The sequence below is a fragment of the Pinus tabuliformis genome, chromosome 7 (assembly GCF_031772625.1).
Source record: "Pinus tabuliformis cultivar Carrire ecotype Pingquan chromosome 7, CPIR1, whole genome shotgun sequence".
In the NCBI taxonomy this organism is placed as follows: Eukaryota; Viridiplantae; Streptophyta; class Pinopsida; order Pinales; family Pinaceae; genus Pinus; species Pinus tabuliformis.
This window is the reverse complement of record NC_142293.1, coordinates 1,690,645,199-1,690,654,076: the sequence shown is the minus strand read 5'-3', so window position 1 is coordinate 1,690,654,076 and position 8,878 is coordinate 1,690,645,199. Positions and strand designations below refer to the sequence as shown.

Genomic DNA, 8,878 nt, shown 5'->3' with positions numbered 1-8,878 from the left:
AATTTCCCCATTAATCAAATCATTGCTAATCCATTTGTCTGGTGCCGACTCCAAGCTTACATCACTGCTCCATGTGGCCATGAAAGCATGATTCTCCAAGTTAATATGACACCTTTTTGGGTCTTAATTAATATGGAGCTTGATTCGAGAGGTCCTGTATTAATAACGAAATTTGATGCCTGATCCTAAGATTAATGTGCATCGTAAGCCCAATTATTTCTAACTGCTTGCTCAACATTAAGGGAGTGGCTTAAATATTATTTTCTCATCGTCTACCTTTAATTCCCAGGTTTTTAATAGCACTACATAATTTTCCATGCAGTCGGCTTCCTCATTCAGGTTGATTTTAATATGATAAAAATCTATATGTCAATTTTCTCTATTAATAGTTTGATCCACTGCAAGAGAGCAGGGATAAATGGGTCATCTTTCTCACGACACTTGATAACCTGTTGGAGTCCCCAAACACCTTCAATTGTCGAATTCTGTTGGCAAAGATTGATTCCAATTTTTTCCATAGTGCAAAATACACTGCCTGATTGTTAGTCAATACCCTTAGGCACTGGGCGAATTTCAACACTCTTTCTTTATCGAGGTGATGCAATAGAACTATTATTATCATTTGATTGATTAACATTTTCCTTCTCAATTTGTTCTTCAATAATAATAGGATAATATTTATGAATTGCTTTTCTTAATATAAGATGAATATCATTTAAATCAAGAGGGGTAATCATATAAGTTGGAAAATTTTGTAGCTCAACATTGTAAGCAGGTTGAGCTACTTTATTGTTGGGTTTGGAACAAGTTATGCAAGTCCCTGGGTAGGTCATGGAGGAATTTGGTTTGATGGTAATTGTAATTGTGATTATGAATTTGTGGCTATTGAGGTTAGGTATGATAGGATTCTTGAACTTGCTGGGGATGTTTGGTTTGTAGAGGATATTGTGGATATTGCTATGGAAAATATGGACAATTTGGCATTTTCCCATAGGCAAACCCTCACCATCCTTGTTTCCAAGTTCATTTTTGAGTTTGCTTGGTGACCATGTTTCCCGAGGCATAGGATGAATCCAATTTTGTTGGGGGTGTTGTTGGTTTGAATAATAAGAATTAAATTGTTGTGTAGGGTATTGAGACATACTTGATGCTCATGCCTACCATTGTATTTTTGGTGCAACAAAAGAAAGTTGTTCTGTAACTTCTTTGTCTTTTTCATAGACTACTTTAAGTTTCGGTATTGAAGGGAAATTTCCTTTTACATGTTTCCCTACACCAATATGACAATGTTCATATTATTTAAAGGATTTTTTCTCAAGAATCCGAAGCAAGATTCCATGTTTCCTTCGGATTCAAGAATGACCTCACCTCACCTGCCTACCATTAGGGTTTTGTTGAATTTAATAACTGGAAAAAAATTATTATTAAAAAAATTCAAAAATGCTATTATACTAATATGAATGGTCCTCTATATTAGTACATTTTTTAATAGAAAAATACCATCATTTACATGATAAAGTTAGACATTCCATGGTTAGAAAAAGCTAAAGTTTCATTAAGTTTTGTAGTATTTTTTAAAACAAAAGCTAGCTCCCTCTACATATATATTTGTTGCATTTCATCTTATTACAACATCCGAAAATTAATAGTTGAAACATGTCAAATTATTTTATTTATTTGTTTTAGGTTGTGAACAATGTATCACAAGAGTGTTTTTTTACTTTGGGAATAAAACTTTTAAGTGATTAGAAAATTATTTTTATATGATTGGTAAAGTGTTATGAATATTTTATTGAACAATGTATTATAATAAGTCCAATGTATTAAAATAAATTCGATAATATTATGTTTAAAATCCAAAATCTATATTTGAAGATTTATTTTTCTTTAGATTTATGAATTGATAAATTACTATTTATTGCATATGCATGGAAATTATAATTATGTAGAAAATAGAGAACAATGAAATAAAACTCACAAACCACAAATTAACACAAGATATAACTTGGGAAATCTTTTGAGGAGACAATTCAACTAGAAGGTGTGGTTGCTTTTCTCTCTTTCCTTGAATGGAAAATGGATACAAGTACAAAGAAGTGAGGTGTGTGGTCCGTGGGATATTGCAATGCACAAATCCTCTCTGTTTTCTCTTTCCTATCCTCTCTTAGCTACTCTACTCATCTATGAAAAAATGCACTGGAATATGATGGAACCCCTTTTCCTCCCAACGACCCAATTATAACACAACTTGATAGCCTATTGGTTGTTAAATTTGATTCCCCAAATCTTAATTAGTGTTACAACATTGACTCTTCTAGAAAATTCTTCATCATGATCATGTGGCTAGCCCATTTTCCATGAATAATGGGTGCTGACATGACTTATGGTGGTTAAAACAAGAAAGCCAACTTCCGAAAGTGACATAGCTTTTGCATACAAACTCTGATTGAGGCAATTCTTGCATCGTTGAAAAGGTTTATGTGTGTAGAATAATAAAAGCAGATGAGGTGCTTAAGAAACAAATTTTTACTCCAAAAAAATATCAATTTATGCCTCAAACTACTCCCTGAAGGTTTCAGACCCCAATTTGCCAAACTAGGTCCTGCTAGTAAAAACCCAATTTGCCAAACTAGGTCCTGCTAGTAAAAATGGTTCTGTGCGCTGATTCCTCCACTAATTCCACTATAAAAGCATCAAAATGGATGATAAACAATATAATGATCTAATACAGATCACCATAAGATAAAATATTCAAAAACAAAAGTATAAACCTATCTGATAAAAGGGTGCATAATAATATAATCACTCACTTTAGAAGATGATTCCTCCATAGCCATATACATTGAAACAATAAGAAAGACTCTTAAAAATTATTTTATTATGCTAATATGCATGTATATTTTGGAATATGAATTTTAGAATTTTAATTTAACTATCAGTAATTATTAGGTGGGTGGAAGCAATTTAACCCCAATGGGATATTCTAGAATATTTTAGTAGCTGTCAAATATCAAAGGCTTTGATTTTTTTCAAAATTACTTATTTCTTTCTAACATTTCAGTTAAAATGATTAATTAAAAAAATGTCATATGAACAAGAGTTATGGTTTCTTGGACATGTGATATTATTAAGCTATGGTATTGTAACAAAACTTATTTATAGGTTAAGAACTTCAATAGTAAAGTAGGAATGAATCTCCGTGATTAATAACCTTGTTACATGCTTTTTTAAGTGTATATATATTTAACTCATAAATTAATTTGTTAATAATAATAATAATATAATTTACTTAATTTTGATAATTTGTTTTGAAAATAATGTGAGATTAATCCTAAAGTAAGTGTTTTAATACCTTATCAACCATTTAACTTATATGAATGTGTTAATTATTTTATAAAAAATTAACATAAATAAAATTAAAGTAAATTCCCATTTTATTTGTTCTCTCTAAAAATAACTAGAAAACATACCCACTAAAATAAATTCCCATCTTGTTGTTCCCTCTTAAAAATAATATTCATTTCAATAATGTCAGCTAGAATAGAAAGAAAGAGAGAAAGAGAAAAACAAGACAACATATTGACGTATTCCTCAGCTACCTTGGTAGTGGCTGCGGAAAATACACCAGCCAAATTTATTATACGAATGATCTGAAACCAAAATTTAATCTAGGAAATGCATAAAAAAATTTGAAAATTTTTAATACAGAAAATATAATGCAATAGCGTGATCGCTCTATAGTTAATCAATGACCTAACAATAAAAAAATGGATAAAATTCATGCCCACCAAAATATTTTTGTTCCTAAGAGGGACTTAGATATCTTATTAGTCCCTGCCTGGGACTATAGCGATCGATAGATCGTTGACCGTGTATTAATTCATTTGCTGACCATGTTTTTTTTGGCGTTATCATCGTTTAACCAATGTTTTAGAATGACAATTTTCGTCTATCAAAATTTTAACGAAGGTTTTTGGCTGGGCAAGAAAGGACCTCTTATTGCAGGCTTCTCTTATACCAATGTAAAAATGTGGTGACAAGTTATATTTTATCCAAAGTCTAGAAAATTGTGGTGACAAACATGAAACTTAGGCACATGCAAAGTTTATTATATAGTTGCCACCTCTCACCTCTCAGGCAGCTGGCTACCACCGTCTGCCACCTCTCATGTAGCTGGCTACCACCTCCTCTCAATTTCTTGCCACCAAACCCAATATGAAATTAGTCTTTACCATCTGCGGAGGAAGGTTTCCGGTGAGACTTTTGTTGGATAGGCTTCAAAGCCGAAGTCTACAGTGGCAGGAGTGGTAGCAACGAGTGATGAAAGAGAAATGTTTGTTCTCTGATGAGAGGGACCTGCTATTATGCTGCTCTATTTGTCACTCTCATGGTGCTCTGTTCGCAAGTATATTTGTCTGTATATTTGCAGCTGTTTGCTCGTTGAGCTAAATGTATGTTTGGTAGGTATGAGTTCCAAATGCAGTATGGATCGATAGGTTGATCTGTAGGAGAAACACTGGGATATGCTCAAGCAATGCCAGAGAAGCGTTTAATATCATGCATTGGTGATGGAAGCTTTCAGGTGCAGATGCAAGGATTTTTATATAAAATTCTGTAATATTTTATTTAATGAATAACAATGAATCTGTATTTGAAATATTAAATTCCTTCGGGTTATCTGTTTTGTCCAAAAATTAGTAAGTTTTTATCCCTAAATGTATTCTTCCTTATTTCAACAGGTGACAGTCCAGGATGTGTCTACTATGATTCGAAATGGGCAAAATCCTATCATTTTTCTGATTAATAATGGAGGATATACTATAGAAGTTGAAATACATGATGGCCCATACAATGTCATAAAGAATTGGAACTACACCGGTTTAGTAGATGCCATTCATAACGGTGAAGGGAAATGCTAGACTGCCAAGGTATTTTTTTACATTATTGTAGACTTTGGGACTTACCTTTAGTTGGTCAAAACTCTGTATCAGATTGGTGATCTTAATCTACTCCTCTCTTTTTGATTCTTATCATGGCAGTTTTGTTGTTATTGTCAGCTTTTCATCGTTTTTTCTCAGCCCTAGAAAATGCAGGATGCCTAAGTACTCTGTACCAGGTATTTGTTTTGTTATTTAACAGCACCCCTTCTTTCTGTGCAGGTTAAGACGGAAGAAGAGGCTGTAGAGGCTATTAAAACTGCCCTAGGACCCAAAAAGGATTGCTTATGCTTCATTGAAGTTATTGTACACAAGGATGATACAAGCAAAGAGTTGCTTGAGTGGGGTTCCAGAGTCTCGGCAGCAAACAGCAGGCCGCCAAATCCTCAGTAGGGAGGCTTTGAAAAGACTAGCAATTGGAAACACTTTTTTGCGGCTCATGTCTGAGATGTCATTCTTTCTCTGGTCTGGCTTATAGGATCATGTTCGAATTATTTATATCTGAATTTACTTTCTTATATCCGAGGTCAAGTTGTGGTCACAAACATAGGGCTACTTTTTGGTGACTGGTTAGCATGCTTAGTGTTTAGTGTCAAACTTAGTCGGAGCTATTTTTGCAATATAATTAAAATACCAAAATTTCTGGTTATGGATTTTTGATCTAGATGATCTGTATGCGCGAGAATCGCTGCAAAAAACACATGATTGACTGTCATTGCAATTCCTATTATATCTAAAAAGATAAATGTTTATAGGTTTGCAGGTTTTGTTATCATGTCACTAGAACTCCTGTTATATCTAAATAACAGATCAATGTTTATAGGGTTCAGGTGTTTAGATGTTTGTCTGTAAGATTCAGACTTGAATGGGTAATGGTTTTTTAATGGGAATAATGGATACTTTAGCTTCTACATTTGTATTCACCTAGTTTTATAGATATGGTATGAATGCTCGACATTGGCTCTTACTGGATTGATCCATTTTTGTAACCAAATAATTTGAACCAGTTCTGAGTCCAAGGTATCCTGTTTAGAAACACCTATTCTGGTAGATATACAATACAACCTTAGGTTATCAGACTGCATGACCTTACTGGTCGAGTCCAAGACCACGCCAGTAAATTTAGAACTGTTATCTTTTGATGTCTTTCTATCATCAAAATATGAGGACTTTGCACTAGTTTTATACTGACATTTTTCCATACAGGTTTGAAAAGGTGTGGAAAGAGCTGCAGACTTAGATGGTTGAACTATTTAAGACCTAATCTAAAGCATGGAGGGTTCTCAGAAGAAGAAGATAACATCATCTGTAACCTCTATATCAGTATTGGTAGCAGGTAGTTAAAAAGAAGACAACCTTAAAAGCCACTCATTCATTGATCTGCAAAACTGAATTTTTTATTTTACAGTTATTGATTGGAACATTAAACTTGTCCTGTGAGTTCTGGCATTATGCAGGTGGTCTATAATTGCTGCCCAGTTACCAGGCAGAACAGATAAAAATATCAAGAACTACTGCTAAGATATTAACTCTCTGCCTGGATCAACTCATTCTCCTCAGTGTAGCGCACTAGAATACATTCAGCTCATTTGCATGAGCACACAAGAATACCTTAGGCTGAGCGCACCAGAATACCTTCAACATTCAGCTCATTCTCCATAGCGTAGGCTTCACATGCGATTATGATCATATAATGGAAACAAATAAAGTATGTGTTTTGGAGACATGCAAAAGATTGATGTTTTCCATATCTATATGCCTCTTTGAAATCTGGAGATGCATGAAATGTTCCATATCTGCATGCCTCTTGGAAATCTGGAGAAGCTTGAGGTCTGGCATATTTGTATGCCGCTTTACAATCTGGAGAAGCTTGAAGTTTGTCATATTTGTATGCCTCTTCACAACCTGGAGAAAATTGAAGTCTACCATATTTGGAAGCCCATACGAAGGTACTGCATATGAGAGCTGTGGAATAATATAATATAATTGAACATTTCTATGAGCAATGTTGTTATAAAATTATTTATTTCAAATTTCAAGAATATTCCTAGATCCCTGTGTATCAAATTTCGGAAAATGCTTTAAAATCTGCAATTTAAAAAAAAATGCCATTCTCTGTTCCTTTTAAATTCTTTAAATTGATTTTTCGTCTTCACTAGAGAAACCCATCTAAACTCAGAATCTGATCATTTTGTGCACTTGTGCATATGATATAACACGGGTTTATATGATGGTAATTCTAAAGTCTGCGTATCCTTTGCGTTGATTTTGATAACATTTTGAAATCCAAATTCGGCTGCCAAGATTTCATTAATGTTAATAACATAGTGGTTGCCTCCGCTCGGTGCTCTGTACTTGTAATTAGATGTTTTGGTTTTCAATTTACTTTGTACAATCGCTGCTAGCATATTGATATTGTAATGTTGTGGTTTCATTGGTAGCTTTAACCATAATGAAGCTAATTTTGTTGCCTGAAGGTAACATTCTCAAAATTATAGACAACAGAGCCATGAACTCGCTCGAGGTAATTTCATTCTTATTCTGTCACACTTAATTGAGTTTATAGAGGGGTTTCTGTGTTTGCAGAATGAATAAGTCATGCCCAAGATTTTAGTGTTTTATTATACTTACATGAGATAAGAAATCATTGAGATTTATCCTTCAATACTTATTGTAGATCCATACATGGAATAAAAATCCATTGTGATCTGCGTAAGTCTGATGACTACCTAACTGGATTGGGCTTGCTAATGTTGTCTCCGCCGTGGTTGCTTGCTCTGTTTTTCATCTTGCAGGGAAAATATAGAACAATATTGTATCTGTCTAGAAACTGTACACAAATTATAACCAGGACAATGCAGCCTACCAGCTAGCAATAGATTCGCACCAGCGAGCAATCCCAAGTGAGTAATGCAAGCCAGCGATGCACGCCATTAATCTTAGCAATAAAAGTCCCCTGCCCTGCCATTTCTTTCTTTCTCGGTTCCAGCGCCAACGTCCCTCCTTGTCAGTTCATTATTGTATAAAAATCAATAAGTCTCAGTAACTGGATGGGTATTGCGCAATGATTATGGAGTATATTTGAGTTACAGCTCACATTTTTGAGGAGAGATTGTCAAAATTCTGAATCTCTTAATATGCTCAGTAATAGAGTGAACTTATGAGCATGAATTACTAGAATTTCTACATAGGAAATATTGTTGGTACGAATTGTCCCCATCACCATCCAAGATCCCAAAATTTCTTGTGCCTTCCATCAGTTTTGAAACAGAGCTGGACTCTGCTCGGGCAAGCCGGCCATATGCCCCTGTCTGGTAACAGAAGAAATGAAATGGGGAATTGGCATCGGCGAGTAATTTCGTTTTGGACAATTCGTTCCAATTAGTGCTTGCCAACGGCAACAATTGTCACACACTTGCAACAGCGTTGGCATCGGCAACTTGCTAATTTTTCGGTTATATAGGCAGGGACTACCGGCTGCATGCAACACTTGTTTTTAAAGAAGATAAACGAAAAGACTAAAAATGACACAATTATCAACACTAAAATAATTCTAAACTTTACTAAGAAATTTAAGATCAAGGAGATTTCCTATGTTAATTATTTCCATACTTTATACTTACTCTTAAAAAGATGAAATATTAATAATGACTTGTGGTGAGTTCAGATTTCAAAAAGGGCAAAAGCAAGGCAACTCCTATTTCTTACCCCATAGAAAAGTTAATGCAGTCTGACATGCTAGGGAAATAGCAGTTTCCTTGCATTTATATTTCCCTCAAAGTTGACTTTGGCACTTTAGCAGCAAGGAAACTGCTATTCCCCTTGCATGTCAGACTGCATTAACTTTTCTATGGGGTAAGAAATAGGAGTTGCCCAAAAGCAAGGAAATGGAATTATTGGTTTAGTAATCATGTTATTTCGCGATTTACTTTTGTGATAGA

The 8,878-nt window shown here is 34.3% G+C and overlaps 1 pseudogene across 1 annotated transcript; it reads left to right on the top strand.

The window, feature by feature from the left end:
- The first annotated feature begins 4,215 nt into the window (after positions 1–4,215).
- On the top strand, positions 4,216–5,435 carry LOC149255015 (pyruvate decarboxylase 2-like; annotated as a pseudogene). The gene is made up of 4 exons (XR_016265494.1): positions 4,216–4,307; positions 4,465–4,582; positions 4,740–4,928; positions 5,160–5,435. The product of XR_016265494.1 is annotated as a pyruvate decarboxylase 2-like (transcript).
- The last annotated feature ends 3,443 nt before the right edge of the window (positions 5,436–8,878 follow it).